The following is a 19,089-nucleotide window of genomic DNA, read 5'->3' on the forward strand; positions in this document are numbered from 1 at the left end:
GTCTCTGCCTAGCTCTCTCTCTCTTTCATGAATAAATAAATTCTTTAAAAAAATTTGTTACACATTCATTTATAGTTTAGAGGTTATATTAACATTTTTGCTTATACTGTCTCAAATTTTTAAATAGAATTGCAGCAGGGATTAGTAAATTTATAAATAGAAAATGGTTATGTATTGTGGCATTCACTGCTGCTACTAGATCAGTTACTACACTGGTAACGTAGTGTTTGATTATGTGATTACTTTTTTTTAAAGATATCTTTGTAAGTACCTTACATGACATTGTATTTCACTAACTCATTTAATCTTTATATTAAACCTATGGAATAAGGCATTTTGATCAGTCCCATTGTACAGAGGAGGAATTGTCGTAGAGAGAAATCATCTAATTTGTCCAAGTTTAACACAATGCTAGTGAATGATAGAATTAAGATTTGAACTGAGACATTGTGGCTTTTGAGTTCCGTTCCATTATTAGTCCCTTTAGGACCTGTTGAAACTTTATACTTTTGAGACATCCAAAAGAATAAAAGGAAAGTCTGTCAACAGAGAAGTCTAGGGTTGTCAGCAAGTGCCGATGAGTTTCCTACTTATATAACAATTCAAGACACAGGTTAAAAGTGAGATACAAACAGTCTAAGCTTACATATTAGAAGCTGCTACATCCTTCCCTTCCCTTATAGCCTCTACCCTAAAATTTCTTGTTGTCATTCGCTCATTTTTCTATTTTCTTTTGCCCTTGCTTAGGCTGAGGCTTGTCAGTAGTGCAGAGTGATAACTGTGAACTCAATTCTTCGTACACTTCTTCCCTAATAGTGTTAACTGGGTTAGCATTTGAAATTTTGTCACTGATCGGAACATAAAGTACATGCCTGTAACAAAGGTTTAGAATTAGAATATTTGCTTTTTATTTTTAGTTTTTTTTAAGATTTTATTTATTTATTGATGAGAGACAGGCAGAGTTACAGGCAGAGGGAGAAGCAGGCTCCATGCAGAAAGCCTGACGTGGGATTCGATCCTGGGTCTACAGGATCATGCACTGGGCTGAAGGCAGTGCTAAGCCACTGAGCCACCCGGGCTGTCCGAATATTTGCATTTTATGATAAAATTACTTAATTTTTGTTAATCTAATGACTCCCTTCAAATAAAGTAGAAGAATTAGAATAGAACTTTTTGGTATCCAAGAGACAGAAACAAGAATACTGTCTTAGGTTAAGAGCTTTAAAAAGAAGAGATATATTAGTAATAGGAAATATTTATAATTTTTAATTCTTTAGTAAAAGCCTATATTTTTATAATTTATGAATTAAAGAAAATATGGTAAAACCCATTTATTTTATAGAGTTTTCTAGTTAATAACCTGTTGCACTATGCTGTGAACAGGTTGCAATATACCAAGATATTTTTTCTTCTCTTCTTTGGTATAGTAGGGTGGGGTTGGGTTGGAGAACCAGCTTATACCCAGCTATCCTCAGGACAGAGGGATCAACTCCATATTTAGCTTATTTGCTTTATCCTTTGCACAGTGATAGGGAAACTCTAGCTTAAGTACCTAGAACAAATAAAGTATCTTGATTTCTCTCAAAGTTGTTTTAGTCATTTTTGGTTAAAGAATTCTGTAGTGAAAATTGAGATAGAGCTCTTGAAAAGGATTTTTCCTCTGTTACATAATCTTATGTAAGTCAATAGTGTAAGAAAGACATTAAACTAAAGGACATATTTCCCCAATTTTAAAAGGTTCAAACATCCCTCTTAATCCCTCCAAGTCTGTGCCCTACTTACTGGCAGCCCAGTGGTTTACCTCTATGGCAAAGTGAGATGGTTCTCTAGCAGAGTAAAAGCAGGTTTCCTTTTAAGAAGTCAGTTTTACAGGTTAATTTTCAGCATGAGAAAACAAGACTTTACATATTAAAGAGTTCAATCTCATGTTTTTGATTCGGACCCTATAACAGAGAGATTAACACGATCAAATCAAAAGTTCATTAATATCTACATTTCTTAAATACATGAGAGAAGCCTAGGAAAATGTGTAACTCAAAGAACTGTCTCAGAACTCTGGCTTATGTCAGATCTTTAACAAAGAAGAGTAAATCTGTAGAGAAGGGGTGCCTGGCAGGCTTAGTTGGTTCAGTGCTTCCCTTCAGCTCAGGTCATGATCCCAGGTCTGGGATTGAGCATCATGTTGGGCTCCCTGCTCAGTAGGGAGTCTGCTTCTCCCTCTCCCTCTGCCCCTGCCCCTGCTTTTTTCTCCCTCTCAAATAAAATGAAAAAAGAAAAAGAAAAAAAAAACTGTAGAGAAATGAAAGGATAAAGAAAGCAGTTTTAGATTTCCAAGAGTAGCAAACTATGCAAAGGTAAATATACTGGAGGAAACTCTAATGGAGTAAGGGTTTTTTTTTTTTTTTTTTTTCCTCCTTCAGATTTCTTTCATGCCATCTCTGGGCTTATATCCTGCTTTTAGGTAGTAAAAGGAGGAGGGTAGAGAGTGCTTTTCCCGCATTTGCTGCTGCTTAATTGCCTTCAGCTCAAAATAATTTTTACATCAAAGAGGCCTATTTTGGGGTGACATGGTTTTCCTTCAGATAAAAGGCAATTTCTGTCTATTCTATCACTGGTATGAGTTTAGTAGTACTTCACTTTACTGCCACTTAGAAATAACTGTGATATTATATATAGAACTTAATCTGGTAAAGAGTGTTCTGTAATATAAACACTTGACAAAGTACCATCATTTGCCCCAGGTGTGGTAACTTCCCTGTGTGTTGCCTCCATCAGACATTTGCAGACATTTAAAACTATTTTGGGTAAAATAGGATGTAAGAGCTATTGTCTGTATATATCATCTCTATTTTCCCCCCTTTGAGTTAATTTCTCTAGCCACTCTTGACAGCAGAATTTCATATTTTGCCAATGCTTCGTCTGTACAGATTGTAAGCTGGCAATCTTGTCTAACTGAAACACAGTCAATAATCAAGGCTTAAATGAAAAATAAAAGAGCTTTAGAACAAAATATATGCCATTACATTAATGGCTAAAGCTCAAATATTAGTAAGTGGCCATTTTCTTTAATTACTTTGGGCCTAGTGATTTATATACAGTTCCTATAATCTTAGTTTTATCTGATTTGTGTCTTTTCACAGTATAAAAGATTGCAGTAGGTAGGTTGAAGAAGTCCTAGCTACTAGCTTGACAAAGGGGAAGAAATGATGAAGCTGCAGATTGGACCTAAAAAGTAAAGCATTTTGGATATAGCTTAATAGACCCTGAGATCATGGAGATGTAATCTAATATGGTAACTAAAGTTTGCAGGACTAGTCACATTGCTGTGCTCAGTATATTCTTATAAAGGTAGTAAAGAATGTATTACATTTGATAGATTATACTCATAGGGGACCAAAAGTTGGTTCCAGAATTCACTTAACTAATATTTATTAGCAATTACTATGTCTTACAGCAATAGACCGGTATGTTGCAAAAATGCTATTGTATTTATTATTCTTTAGAAGTAATTTTAAATGTATTTATCACCATTGGTGTAAATGCAATGTGAAAAATATCCATTTCTTTATAATTATTTTGAAATTCTTTGGTACTTGTAAATTTCAAACTTTGCAATGGGTTTATTAATATAAAAGGAAACATTATAAATGACAAAAATAATGGCCTTTTGCCTAGTACAGGAATCAGCAAACTCTGGCTCATTGGGTCAGATTTGGCCCATCACTTAATTTTGAGTGACCCATGAATGACCCCAAGCATGGTTTTTATCTTTTTAATTTGTCAAAAAAAAAAATCAAAGGAAGAATAACAAGTGATGTATAGTTACATGACTTATATAATATTGACATATGAATATTATGTGAAATTCAAATTTTTGTGTCCATAAATTTTTATTGGAAAACAGTCCTGCTTATTCCTCAACGTATTGTTTGTGGCTGATTTTATATTACAACAGCAGAGTTGAGTAGTTTTGAGAGAACTGCATGGTTCCTTTGGCACTGTTACAGAACAGATTTGTTGACTCTTGACCTAGTAGATTTGTTTAGGCTCTAAGGATGTACTGCTACACTTGATTAATGTTGTGTCATGTTTCTGGATATCAGTGTATCTTAGTCAAGAAAATGGCTTGTGTCACATTTTCTGAGCTTCTTGTGATGATTGGCTAACTATTTTATATGCTTAGCCACTTCTTAATACAAATAACATTTCACCAGCCTGTCTTATGGTAAGCACTTCATCACTGGTTAAATGATAGCTACAGATTTGTAGTCCTTACCTAATAACAAATTCTGGTTCATTCAGCAGAAAGTTTCTTATTTGTGTTTTTTAAAAAATTATTTATTGTATAGAGCTGAAAAATGCCTTGAAATATGACAAAAGCTTATAGTATGATTAGGGGATTTAGCTATGTCATATTAATCTTGAAATAAAGATGCTTTTCTTTCCCTTTTTTTTTTAAGATTTTATTCATTTATTCAGAAGAGACACATAGAGAGACAGAGACATAGGCAGAGAGAGAAGCGGGCTCCGCTCCCCTCGGGGGCCCGATGTGGAACTCCATCCCTGAACTTCAGGATTAGGCCCTGAGCCAAAAGCAGAGCTCAACCATGGAGCTGTGCAGACATCCCAAACGAGATGCATTTCTACCACCAATGATTTTTAAAATCGTGTTTCTGTTCTTTCTCTTTTCCCTTTTCCCTTACCCACGTTAGTAGGTAGTTTTGCTGATAGCATTAAAGTTATAAAACTGTTTTTTGATCTGTGATTGAGAGAGGTTAATTTGAGGTTATATTATTTACAAATTTAAGTTTAAATGTAGAATCACAAATTATATAGCGTATATGTACAATAAAAGTATAAAGTTTTAAGTTTAGCAATTGTATAAACCCACAATAGAAATATAGAACATTTTCAAAATTTTAAATCCTGCCACTTTTCAGTTAATTCCATCTCTTCCTCCAGACTTCTGTCCAGGCCCCTAATCTGTTTGCCATTATCCTTAGAATAGTTTAGTCATTTTGGAATCTTTTAAAAGAGCCATATATTAAGTATTCTTTTATATCTAGCTTCTTTAGCTCAGCATGTTTTTAAAATTTATCCATGAATAGATATAGTTAACTATCAGTTACACAATTATATTCTACAATTTACTTACCCATTCTTGAGTTGATGGACGTTTGAATTGTTTCCAGTTTTTGATTATTGTGAAGAAAGCTATCATGAATACTCACACAGAAGTCAATTTGGATATTCATATTTCATATTTATTTCTCTTGGGTAAATACCTGGGATTGAAATTGCTGGGTTCTATGATTAGTTTGTGCTTGACACTTCAAGAAACTGCTAAACTGTTTTTAAAGTGATTAGGTTATTTTAACATTCCAGCAATGTAAGAGAGTTACAATTGTCCCAAATCCTGAATAACTGATATTGTTAGTCTTTTCATTACTGGTTTGTAGTAATATTTTCTTTCTGTTTTACTTTGCATTTCCTCATAACTAATGGTTCTTTTTTTTTTTTTTAACTAATGGTTCTTTAAAATATCTTATTTATTTATTTTTACAAAGCTTTTATTTATTTATTCATGAGAGATACAGAAAGAGAGGCAGAGACATAGGCAGAGGTTGAAGCAGGCTCCCTGCAGTGAGCCTGATGCAGCACTCGATCCCAGGACCCCAGGATCATGACATGAGCCAAAGGCAGATGCTCAACCACTGGGACACCCAGGCGTCACAGTGCTTAATGGAGTTTAATGTGGATGTTGGCCATTTGTGTATTTTCTGTGAAGCATCTATTCAAATCTTTTGCCCATTATTAAAAAAATCGGGTTTTACTATTACTGAATAATGAGAATTTTTATGTATTCTAGGTACAAGTTCTTTGTCAGATTTATGTATTGATAGTATTTTCTCCCAGTCTGTGGCTTGCCCTTTTTATTAATAGTGTCTTTCAAATGACATAAGTATTTAATTTTAATTCTAATTCATTAATTTTTTTTAATGATTTAAGTAAGCTCTTTCGTATAGAAATGTTTGCCTGCTCTAAATGGTGAAAATTTTTCTTCTCTGTTTTCTTCTATAGGTTTAATGGTTTTAGCTTATACATTTAAGTCTATAATCTATTTCAAGTTAACTTTTGTTTAGATTATGAGGTAAAGGCTGAGGTTATATACTTGTTCCAAGCAGCATTTGTTTAAAAGATGAATTTTTCCCATTGCCATCTTTGTTTAAAATGAGCATATATGTATGAATCTTTTTTTAAATTGTAGTTGACATACAAGTTAGTTTCAGGTATATAACGGAATGATTCAACAAGTCTATACACTATGCCATGCTCATCACAAGTATAGGTACCATTCATCTCCACAGAGCACTATTGTAATACTATTGATTATATTCCCTATGCCATGCCATTTTTCCTATTCCAGAACTGGAGGCCTGTGTCTCCCCGTCTTCCATTTTGCCCATCCCCCCACCTCCTCCCCTCTAGCAAGAATGTGTTTTTGGTCTCTGTATTTTATGAATCTGTTTTAGCTTTTTGTTTCTTTATTCATTTGTGTTATTTTCTAGATTTTACATAGAAGTGAAATCATATGGTATTTTTCTCTGTTAAATTTACTTAATATAACATAATTCCATATAGGACGATCCATGTTGATTCAAATGGCAAGCTCTTACCCTTTTTTATGGTTGGGAAATACCCCATTTGTGGGGGAGGGGGCATGTACACACAGCATCTTCTTTAATCGTCAATTGATAGTTAATTAAGTTGCTTCCATATCTTGGTTATTATAAATAATGTGTGTATCTTTTCAAATTAGTGTTTTTGTTTGCTTTGGGTAAATACCAAGTAGTAGAATTACTATGAATTTTCTTCTGAGTTCTCTTTTCTGTTGCAGTGACTTGCATGTCTGTTATTAGGCCAGTACCACCCTCTCATTATTATTGTACTCTTTTTTTTTTTTTTTAGATTTTATTTATTCATGAGAGAGCGAGAGAGAGAGAGAGAGAGAGAGTGAGCGAGCAGCAGCAGAGAGATAGGCAGAGGGAGAAGCAGGCTCCCTATGGGGAGCCTGATGTAGGATTGATCCCAGGACTCTGGGATCACACCCCGAGCTGAAGGCATCTGCTCAACCACTGAGCCACCCAGGTGTCCCTATTATTGTATATTTATATTAAGCCTTGAAATTAGGTAGTAGAAGTCCTCCAACCTTACTATTCTTTTTTAAAGTTGTGTTGGCAAAGCTAAGTCCTTTGCATTTCCATAAACATTTTTAGAATAAGAACTCTTTGTTTATGTTCTACTATGATGGTTTGAATGGATTTTTTTAGTAAAAATCACATTTTCTCACATATTTTTCCTCACTGGTTTTGTCTACTTGTTCCTGTGGAAAATAGGAGATAGATTTTTGATTTGTTAAATCTATCTGATATTTTGGGGACACACTTAGATATATTCATGATGAAATTTCTTTTAGACTATACATTTTCATTCCAGATTAGTCCTCTGCAGCATGGAAGAAGTTTCTTTATATCACAGTTCTGTTGTTTTCTGATGAAGCATGGCAACAGTGACATTAATTATTTAACATTGTAATCTTATTGGGTGTTTTGTAAATACTACTAGATGATACTGAACTGAAAACTTAGATGTATTTTCTTCTTTAATTTCAAAAGCATGGGGTGCCTGGGTGGTTTATTTGGTTGAGTGTCTGTCTGCCTCAGGCTCAGATCATGATCCTAGAGTCCTGGAATAGAGCCTTGCATTGGATTCCCTGCTCCGTGGGGAGCCTGCTTCTCCCTCTCCCTCCGCTGCTCCCCCAGCTTGTGCTTTCTCTTTTTGTGAAATAAATAAAATCTTAAAAAATAAAAACACCCTAGAGGTAAAGAATTAGAACTTCTACTTGCATGTGGATTTCCTCACTTTTACTAAATAGAAAGTCATTCTGGAGAGGACAAAAAAAGTCATCCTAGTGTTGTGAATAAAATATATTTTGTTTTTCAACTCTTTTTTTTTTAAAGATTTTATTTATTTATTCATGAGAGATACACAGAGAAAGGCAGAGACATAGGGAGAGGGAGAAGCAGGCTCCCAATGGTGACCCAATGCAGGACTTGACCCCAAGACCCTGGATCAGGAGCTGAGCCAAAGGTGGACTCTCAACCACTGAATTACCCAGGTGCCCCTGTTCTTCAACTCTTGTATTTTTCTGTAGTAGATGTTTTTATTCAATCTCTTTATTAGTTTTTTACTTCAGAAGTTACTTTCAGTTTGTCAGAACTGAAAACTATCATAGGATAAATAAAACTATAAAAACTATCATAAAAACTATCATAGGATATAGTTATATTGTGCATAGAATAGCTGTTTTAGAACAAAGAGTACAAGTAAATTAATATAAGTAAGTATAAGTTATAACTTGCTATATACTTAAATGAGAAAAATGTGACAATCAGTATGCTGATACTAACGGTCTTCAAGGTGCATTTTTAATTTGATATTTACAAAAGTGTTCCAGAATATAGTTTGTCAGATAGTGTATTTGTTCTTGTTATTCAGTGATAGCCAGTGGAGTTGGAAAAATAAAATCTTTTTAAAGACAGGGGTCAGTAAATTAAGACCTGTGATGGGGCACCTGGATGGCTCAGTCGGTTAAGCATCCACCTCTGATCTCAGGTCAGGTCTTGATCTCAGGGTTGTGAGTTTAAGCTCTGCATTGGACTCTGCACTTGGCGTGGAGCCTACTTAAAGGACCTGCAAGTCAGTTCTGAGCCATTGCTTAATTTTGTATAGCCTACAAGCTATGAATAGCTTTTTTTGTTTTTGAAGTATAGAAAGTAAAACAATTTTGTGATGCATAAATTATATGAAATTCAGATTTCAATATCCATAAAGTTTATTGATACATTGACACTCCTGAAGTAAAGTTAATAGATATTATAATTTTTCCTATACACATAAGAAATTATAATGCCCTAACTCTAAAATAAAGGAGAAATAGAATAAAAATAATTTAAAATAATATATATATCTTAATATGGAAGTTCTTAGATTGATTTCATTAGACAACATAATGAATAGTTAGATGCTTGAACCTACTTATGATGAATAATTTGTGAACATTTGGTGGATATTATAAATATTACACTAGTTTGTCTTTATTTTTTAATTTTTTAATTTTTTAATGATTTTATTTATTCACGAGAAACACGAAGAGGAGAGAGAGAGATAGAGGCAGAGACACAGGCAGAGGGAGAAGCAGACTCCATGTGGGGAGCCCGAGGTGGGTCCCGGGTCTCCAGGACCACGCCCTGGGCCAAAGGCGGCGCTAAACCACTGAGCCACCCGTTTGCCTTTAATGTATAATGGAGTTCATTTCTTTTTATTATTATTTTATTTTTACAGATTTTATTTATTCGAGAGAGAGTGTATCTGAGCACAATCTGGAGGAGGAGCAGAGGGAGGAGAGGGAGAAGCAGACTCCCCATTGACCAGGGAGCCTGACTCTGGGCTTGATCTCAAGACTCTGGCATCATGATGACCTGAGCCAAAGGCAGACATTTAACGACTGAGCCACCCAGGCATCCCATGGAATTCATTTCTGTGCTTAGATAATTATTTGTAGGTTTTTCACTTGCAAAAGGATGAGAGGTATAAATATCTTTGGAAGTATAAAATAAATTCTAAGACAATCCTTATAATTGATAGGACTGGAAGAGAGAGGGCAAAAATAACTGTCCATTGCTCAGAGTAGAGACTTGATAGATACATTGAATTATTTTTTTCTTTCTATAGTAGTTTATAAAGTCATAAAAGTGGACACTGGAGAGAAATACAATTCCCATTTATGAGAATAACACACAGAAAGCAGGAAGAAATCGGGTGGTCAAAAAATTTAATTAAAAATATTTAAAACAGTATGTATCACAAAATAACTATAAAAGCCACCATATGCAATTGATAGATGTAAATAGAATAAACTTCCCATAAAAAGAGAAATATCTTCACATTAGATCACAATATGAAGTTCCTAAGTCTTGGATCTGTGAATGTTGAAAATAAGGTTTAATTCACGCTAGAAATCATTGAACCTCAGTCTGTATCTTTGTCTCCATCTCTCTGAGACACACAAACCTCCTAATGATCAGGACTCAGTCCATGATGAAGTTTAAGTAGTTATAATTATCTTTATAGATTGGAAAATCCCTCTGCTAACTCTGAGACAAAATAAATACATTAGTTGTATGAGATCTCTTTAAACAAGGTTAGCTATGTCCGTGATAGATTACGTGAACCAAAAATAATAGTGATTATAGCAGTCCTAAATAATAGAACTAGCAGCTTAGAACACATAGAGAAACATGTATAAAGAATATGACCTCTTTGAAAGTGTCCATTGAATATCAGAAAATGTACAGAATCTAAATCATATGTAACCTCTCAAAGTATAGAAGATTAAAAAAGCATCTGATCACAATACAGTAAGAGCAGACATTTATGACAAAAATTAGAAAACAGGAAAAACCTGTTAAAACATGGATATTTTAAAGCTGTTTTGTCAACTCTAGGATCAAAGTGGAAATGAAGCCCCTTTGGAGAAAGTTACATATCAGAAGGTATAAGGCACAGCTTAAAAGTGCTCAAAATAAAATTCCTTGTTTTAAATAGTTGCATGATGAGAAAGGTATGAAAATAACTTAAGCACCCAACCTAGTAAGTTTGGCAAAGAATATAATAAACCTAAGTAAAATAGAAGAAAATTAATAAGGTATAAATGTGAAAAAGAATGAATTATTAAAAACAGAATTACTCAATTTGTGAGCCCTTTTTTTTTTTTTTTAAATTTGTGAGCTTCTTAAAACAAAAGATGCAAATTGTTAGTTAACCAATTCAAGTACAACTAGGAGAAACTCAAGGTCATGGAATAAAAAATGAAATTGAGGAAATAATTATAGGTACACTGGTAGAAAAAAAATTAAAGTACTTTGCTCATATTTATTGCAAATAAACTTGGAATCTTGGATGAAAGAGATTATTTTCTAGAAGATGTAAGAGACCAACAACTCAGAATAATTAAAATGGGAAAAATAAAGAAAGTTGTAAAACAGAAAATAAATCTAACTAGAAAGATGACCTAAAAGAATTTTAAAATACTGAAGAAACAAAATTTGAATAAAGACCTAATGTAAGCCTAGAGGGAAAGACTTAGCATCACAAGAATTCACTTTTCCTTAATTAAAGTATAAATTTGACATGATTGAAGGAGAATACCAGCAGGATACATTTTGTTTGTTTTTGGAAATAAGATGGTGCTAAACTAAAGTTGCAAAATATGTAGGCAAATTCTGAAGAAAAAGATTAATGAAAGACCACTCATTCCTAAAAGATGTCATAGCATGTTATGATTATTCAGTAATTAAAACTTTGGTAGAAGTAAAGAATGGATAATATCTACAGTCATTTCAAAATCTTATAGGAAGCTTATATTCTATAAACTGCATTTTTAATAAGTGAGAAAAAATTATTCAATAAATGGGGCAACTAGATAATGACCTGGAAAAATAGAAATTTATATCTTCTCTGTAATACTTTAAAATATATTCCAGGGCAGCCCTGGTGGCTCAGCGGTTTGGCCCCTGCCTTCAGCCCAGGGCGTCTTCTGGAGACCTGGGATCAAGTCCCACATCGGGCTCCCTGCATGGAGCCTGCTTCTCCCTCTGCCTGTGCCTGTGCCTCTCTCTCTCTCTCTCTCTCATCTGTGTGTCTCATGAATGAATAAATAAAAATCTTAAAATAAAATATATTCCAGATGGAATGATTATCTGGAAAAAAATGGAAGTTGATAATTACTAGAAGAAATTACAGGATAGACATTTTAAAAATCTTCTAGAAAAAGTAAAGCAGGGCAGCCCCAGTGGTGCAGCAGGTTAGCGCCACCTTCAGTCCAGGGCCTGCCTGATCCTGGAGACGGAGGATCTAGTCCCATGTCGGGCTCCTTGCATGCAGCCTGCTTCTCCCTCTGCCTGTGTCTCTGCCCCCCGCCCCCGCCACCCCCATGTTTGTGTCTCTCATGAATAACTAAATAAAATCTTTAACAAAAAAAAAGTAAAGCAGAGGAAGATAATACAGGGAGGCAGCAGTTAGAGAGTGGAGAGGTACAGTTCGAAACAGATTAGACAAATAACCTTAGTGAGAAGCTATCATTTGAGTCAATACCTGAAGGAAGTGAGGGAATATGTCATACATGTTTAGGCGAAGAGCAATTGCAGGTTTGGGGACTATTAGATGCATTGGCCCTCTGAAGTAGGAATAGGTTTCTAATTTCCTAGGTTTGCCATCAGGCCAGTGGAACTGGAGGAAGGGGGAGAAAGAGTGGGCATGGGATGGGGGGCGGGGGCAAATCCCATACATTTTGTAATCACTTTGCCTTTTTCATGAGGTTGAGTAGGAAGCCATTAAAAGATTTTGAACCAAAATAATGATGATTTGACTTATTTAAAAATGGACTATAAGGGTCAAATGTGAAAGCAGAATGGAGCCTATTATAATATAGACATGAGATCATGGTAGCTTGGATGAGAATGGTGGCAGTGACTACTGAGAAATGCTTAGATTCTCTTACCTTTTTTTTTTTTCTTTAAGATTTTATTTATTTTTCATGAGAGACACAGAGAGGCAGAGACATAGGCAGAGGGAGAAGCAGGCTCCATGCAGGGAGCCCGATGTGGGACTTGATCTCGGGACTCCAGGATCAGGCCCTGGGTTGAAGGCGGCGCTTAAGCCACTGATCCAGCCGGGCTGCCCCAGATTCTCTTATATTTTGAAGGTTGAACAGAAAGAGTTGCTCTTAATTTATTAATAACTAACCCCATCTCCTTTAATTAATTGTTAATTAATTGACAAAAGGGGTTGAGGTTAGTTTTTAAAATGAAGAAGATGCTTGGTGGGGAATACAGAAACCCAGTTTAGGACAGATTAGGTTACCTGTTAGATTAAAATTGGAGCTGTCAAGTATGTATGAACTAATAGTGTAGAGAGAGGTCTGGCATTGAGATCAACATTTGATCATCATCAGTGTACAGGTTTAAAGTCATGAGACTAAACGAGATTCCTGAAGAAGTGCACATAGATAAAAAGATGAAGCATGAGGATACTTGTACTCGAGAGTACTTGAATGTAGTGGTGGAGGCAGGAAAAGGAATGAACAGTCTATATACTGTGATGGAGCTGCTAATGAGGAATGAGAAGAATCCTATCTGTTGAGGAGGGAGCTGTCCTCTGAATCAGCTATTGCTGATATTAAAGTAAGATAAGAATTCAGAGTTGACACCCAACTTTATGGTCACTGTTGACCTTAGAACATTTCCAATGTTGAAGATGAAATCTTGGTTCCATTGGGTTAAAGAGAATGGGAGTAGAAGAATTTGAGTCAGTGAGTATTTACAACTTTTTTTGCAACAGTTTACTATTAGGAAAGAAATAGGGTGGTAGCTAAAATGAAATAAGGATTTTAAGAGATAACTTTGTTATATATTTTACTTGAAGAAAACATATTAAAAGGCTTGCAGGAAAGATCTAGGAGAATGGAAAAATTAATGATAGAGGAGAGAGAAAGATAAATGAAGCAATCCTGAATTAGGCCTCTAAAAAATGAGGTGTAGTTTACAAGTAGATGCATTGGTCAGGTAGAGGAGCTTTGATTCTTCCTCAGTGACAAGGGAAGTAGCAGAGTATATCAGAATACACATTCTGGATGATGGATGGTGTGGTGGTGTGAGCTTTTTGAAATTTTCTTCTTTTTATATTTTTGCTAAACTGGAGTGCAGAATAATTTGCTGAGAGTGATATAATGAAGGAGATGTGGGAAATCTGAGAAGAATGAAGAAATTGTGTACCTTTACCCAAATAGAAGAGAATGTGTACAAGGGAAATTTGCCATGAAGATAGGCAGTGTTAGGCCTCCCTTGAATATAGTGATATTCAATTTAAAATTAAATTATTAAAATGTGTGCGATTGTTGACCTAGCACTAGGTTTACTTAATGATGCTTTTATATATGTGAAAGAAGAACACATGTAGAAGGATATTTTAGTGCATCATTTAACAGTGAAAGACTAGAAAGTAAATGTTCCTCAGTAGTAAACTGATTAATTTATGATATATCCATATGTTTGAATTCTGTACAACCAGTGGGAAAAAATGAGGTAGCCTTAATATGTACTAACATGAAATGATTGTCAGGATACTTTGGGGGACAAGATATAAATCAATATGTATGATTTCATCCCATGTATTAAATAAAAGAATATGAATACATAGATGCTTGTTTATGCACAGGGTAATGATAGTTAGATATATAAGCTGATATTATTGGTTGCCTCCAGGGAGGGCAGTTGGGTGCTTCATTGGCAAGATTGGGAGGAAGACGTGCTTTTCTCTGTGTACTTTTTGAACCATTGCCTATATCCATATTTTTTTTAGAAAAAGTTTTAAGAAAAGATTCAGGCCAGGTTGTGGTGGATCTTCAGTATAGTTGGGAGTATGGATTCTACATCCTGGTAAATGAGCAGAATTATGTGAACAGAGCTGTGTTTTTGAAAATTTACCTTTTTATCAGCCCTTCGTGAATTAGAAAAGAGGAAAGTCAGGGGTAACAGATTTGGTAAAGAAGCTGTTGCAATAGCCCTGGTCATTGTTAATGCATGCCTAATTCATATTTCTGTAAATTTCTCAAATGTCATGTTTTGTTTTGTTTTTTAACATCCTGTTTTGCATCAGTTAGGTCAGCAATTGGCAGATAACAGGCATGCCGGATATTCGATGACTGAGCATATTCATGCATCATCCACTTTCTTCCAGTAGGCTTCAGTAATTACTGAGTCTTGAATTTTTGTAGTGTCTTCCATCCCTATCATTTGGCATCTGCTTATAATGTATTATAATCTTTCCCAGTAATTATAAACACTGTGGGGTTACCTTACTCTTTTATCTGCCTATGTTTAACTTGTTGCACAGAATGAATTATTATTACTATCTATCTATAATGTATGTATAATTATTGTTTTTAGTATTGCTTATTTTGCCTTTGTATAGTCCTTTTGTTCTTATTAAAGTGGGAGTGGTTATTTTTAAGATTTATTTATTTATTTATTTGAGGGGAAGAGGGAGATAAAACCCTCAAGTAGACTCCCCGCTGAGCACAGAGCCTGACTTGGGGCTAGATCCCAAGATCCAGAGATCATGACCTGACCTGAAATCAAGAGTCAAATGCTTAACTGACTTGAGACACCCAGTCTCCCCAAAATGGGAGTTTTGCATAGTGATTGAGAACATAGACTCTGGAGCCAGATTGCTTGAATTTGAATTATTTAGTGAAGTTTGGGCATATTATTTAACATCAATATAACTTAATTTCCTTTAAAAAAAACCTTAATTTCCTTATTTATACAGTAGAGATTTGAAGATTAAATATAGTTTTATGTAGGTGCTTAATAGAGTGATTTATACATAGTTTTGTATGTTATGGAAGGTTTAGCTATTATTGATTGATTTTGGAGAAAGTCAGTTGAATAACATCAATTCTTATTTACTTTACCTACGTTTGTATTCTTTAAAGATCTGCCTATTTCTTTTTATTAAAATGACCAATTTCTTTGTTTCCTGGAAATCATAGCAGCTTGTCTCTTGAGTCACGCTTTCTTGGTGATAAATTAGACATCTATGTATAAATTAGACGTCTAACAACTGTGTTTCCTTACATTTCCTTTAGATAAGCAGGATTCTAGTGTTAAGGGATATTAATCCACTCTGTTAATACTTGTTTTGTTATTGCAAAACCAGTGTGACAGTGGGAGCACGATTCTGTTGGGATATTGCCATCTTTGCATTGTTTCATGCCACATTGTGCTAGAGGGATGAGTTAATCAGCTGTCCTGTGTGGTCTGTTGCCTTGATGCTTAATCACTTGACTGATGGCCCTTTACAAAAGGACAGTAGCCAGTTTCCTACAGCTGAATTAGCCTTTTATAACTGTTTAAATAAATCACTTTTTAAAAACAGTTGAAACATTCCTAGTGTGAAAGAAAAAAGCGGTTTATTTCTATGTTTAAAATAAGTCCCCATTAATACTATTTTTCTTTTTTTATTTTTATTTTTTTAATTTTTATTTATTTATGATAGTCACAGAGAGAGAGAGGAGAGAGAGAGAGGCAGAGACACAGGCAGAGGGAGAAGCAGGCTCCATGCACCGGGAGCCCGATGTGGGATTCGATCCCGGGTCTCCAGGATCGCGCCCTGGGCCAATGGCAGGCGCCAAACTGCTGCGCCACCCAGGGATCCCCAATACTATTTTTCAAAGCAAATCTGTATTTTGAAATTTTAAAAATTTCTGTGAACTGAGTTTATCATTGCAATAAGCTTTCATAAACTACTTCCTTTAAGAATTGCTAGTGATAGTAGATAGCAGAAAGGAATTTGGTATAACAAGTAAAACTTACTACAAATTTTTTGAATTTAATTGCACAAGCAGATATGTTTCAATTTGTTTATATTTTTTATTTTGCTTTTGTTTCAGCTTAACTAGTCACTGTTGAATTATTTTTGTTTGTGTTAATCAGATTTTGTAATTAAAGCAACTGAAATATTGTGTTGTAAAATAAGAGGCCATGCCATCCATTTTGGAGTAGCTCTGAAAGGCTGGCTGTACCTAAAAACTATACTGTTCATTTGAGTTATTCCATGATATATTTTTATTTTTATTTTTTAATTTTTTAGTATTTTTTTTGGTGATATGTTTTTAGAATCTAATTTTGTTTATGTTTATGATCAAATATGATTAAATGTGTCAAAAATTGGGAACCAATGATTCCGTGTTTGGAAATACTGAAATCCTGAGTCTTAGTGATGTGTGGAAGTACTTAGATTTTTTTAAAAGACAACTCTTTGTCTCTCTTTTTACCAGAATTTACTGGAAATATTATTCTTTATACTTTCCGGTCAGTATTTTAATTAGAATTTTATTGTTTTAAAATTATACAAAACGTAAATATCCCAGATTATTAGAAAAGGATACCGTACAGATCCTTGATACAATATTTAAGAGCAAAACATGACAGAACATAGGACTATAATAACAATTCAAAACAAAAAGTTAATTTTTAAAACAGATTTATTTAAAGCGAGAGAGCATGAGTCGGAGGGGCAGAGGGAGAAGGAGAAGAGAGAGAATCTCAGGCATACCCCCACTGAGCACAGAGCCCAAGGCAGGGCTTGATCTCAAGACCCTGAGGTCACAACCAAGAATCAGATGCTTTATTTAGCCAACTGTGTACCCAGGCACCCCTAAAAAGTTAAGTTTTAGTATAAGAGTTAAGAATGAGCTAGCTAATGCAGGTGAGTAATAACCTTTGTTGAAAAAAGAGAGCTATCTTGAATAACAGGGTAGCAACAGAAGAAATAGTAAACTTATTGACTTGCTTATTTATATCCTCAAATCAATTCTTTTGACAATTAGCATTTTTATTTATATGGTAATTTTCTCCCTGCATTGTCTTAGGCTGTTATTTTAATAAGCTAGTGTTTAAACTTTTTTCTTAAAACATGATAGTTTGAAAATGACCTATTAACTTTTACTTGCACAACACTATAATGCTGATTTATTAGCCATATATGTTTGTATGTGGAGTAAAAGTATCTAGATTGAAGTTTCAGCCATACCCAAACTTTCTCAGTAAAGGATAGGATTTCAGTTCTGAGAACTCTTCTTTGCCAGACACAGTAATATTTCTCCTTCCGTGGCATTACACTATGGGTATAAATTGAATCAGGATAGATAAGTAGTTGCCATCAATATAACTGTGCTACATTAGAATCCATAGGGCAGATAACAGCTGAACCAGCAGTTCAGTTATGGTTGTTGTAAAGAGAAATTCATTGCTTTGCCATGTAGTTCTATTTTATTGGAGGGAATATTTGCTGATTTGTGCTATAGCCCATAACATTTAATGAAATTGTTATAACATTAAGAAAGGATTTAAAGCTATAAGAAAAGTGCACATCTCAATGTGTTTTTATACAAAATATTCATATTATGTACCTTTTATTCATCATCATCATTAGCTTGGTAAGCTTTTAACTAAATTATTAACTAATCATTAACTGTTCTGCAAAAGGATATCACAAGTAACCCAGAAAGAAAAGTGTAGGTATTTATACACATTGAGTGAATGCTTGATATATGCAGAGTACTACCATATCATCCTAGCCACTTAAAGGCTTACTAACTTTAGGCAAATTGCTTCACCTCTAATTCTCAGTTTTCTTGTGTGTAAAATGTAGATAAAGGTAATACCTGTCTCGTAGGGCTATTATGAGAATTAAATAAATTAATACCAGTGGTTATGCTTAGTGGTCAGTGAATGTTAGCTGTTACTATTGTGTAATTAATTATAGATCAGTGAGAATTCTTATCTAGCCTTACAGCTAAGCTTCTAGAACAGATTCTTAACTTCTTGAGAAATACGTGATAATTCATTTCACTCTTATTTCCATTAGGTTACTTATATTTCTTGCTGGTTATATAACAACTTTGTTGAGACTCCAAGTTAAGTTCAATAAAGGTGAATAAGGTGTGCTTTGCTTTGAAGTATCTTATTTTGGAACTTGTGTAAAAAGTCAGTAAGAGAAGGATGAATTCCCCAAGTAACCCTAAAAAAGGAGATTTTTAGTTTTTCCCTTTTTTGTGGTGTAAGAAACTATTGGGAGTTACATAAGTTAGATCATCTTTGGGAGGTGAGAAATGAGTTTGGGAAAACATAGTGATAAGTTAATGATTCCATTTTTGTGTATATTTCATACCTTTGTCATCATCTTTTCTTTAATTGCTTCAGTAATTCAGTTTGTGTACTAATTTATTAAAATAACATTGCATACTGGGAAGTTCTGTCATCCTCACAAAATGGTAGCAGGGAAATAGATTTATGAAGAGATTATTTGGTAATTCTCTTCTAACATATTTTTTAATATACCAAACCTTTTCATCTTTCCTTGCTACTTTTATAATTCAACTTGTTAATCTTTATAGTTGGGTAG

General features: G+C 34.3%; 1 protein-coding gene across 7 annotated transcripts in view; it reads left to right on the forward strand.

Annotated features, from left to right (window-relative positions):
- The window catches only part of COP1 (COP1 E3 ubiquitin ligase), a 243,488-nt gene that overhangs the window by 113,793 nt on the left and 110,606 nt on the right, over nt 1-19,089 (forward strand). The window lies entirely within an intron of this gene.

The sequence above is a fragment of the Canis lupus genome, chromosome 7, assembly GCF_011100685.1.
Source record: "Canis lupus familiaris isolate Mischka breed German Shepherd chromosome 7, alternate assembly UU_Cfam_GSD_1.0, whole genome shotgun sequence".
Lineage (NCBI taxonomy): Eukaryota > Metazoa > Chordata > Mammalia > Carnivora > Canidae > Canis > Canis lupus.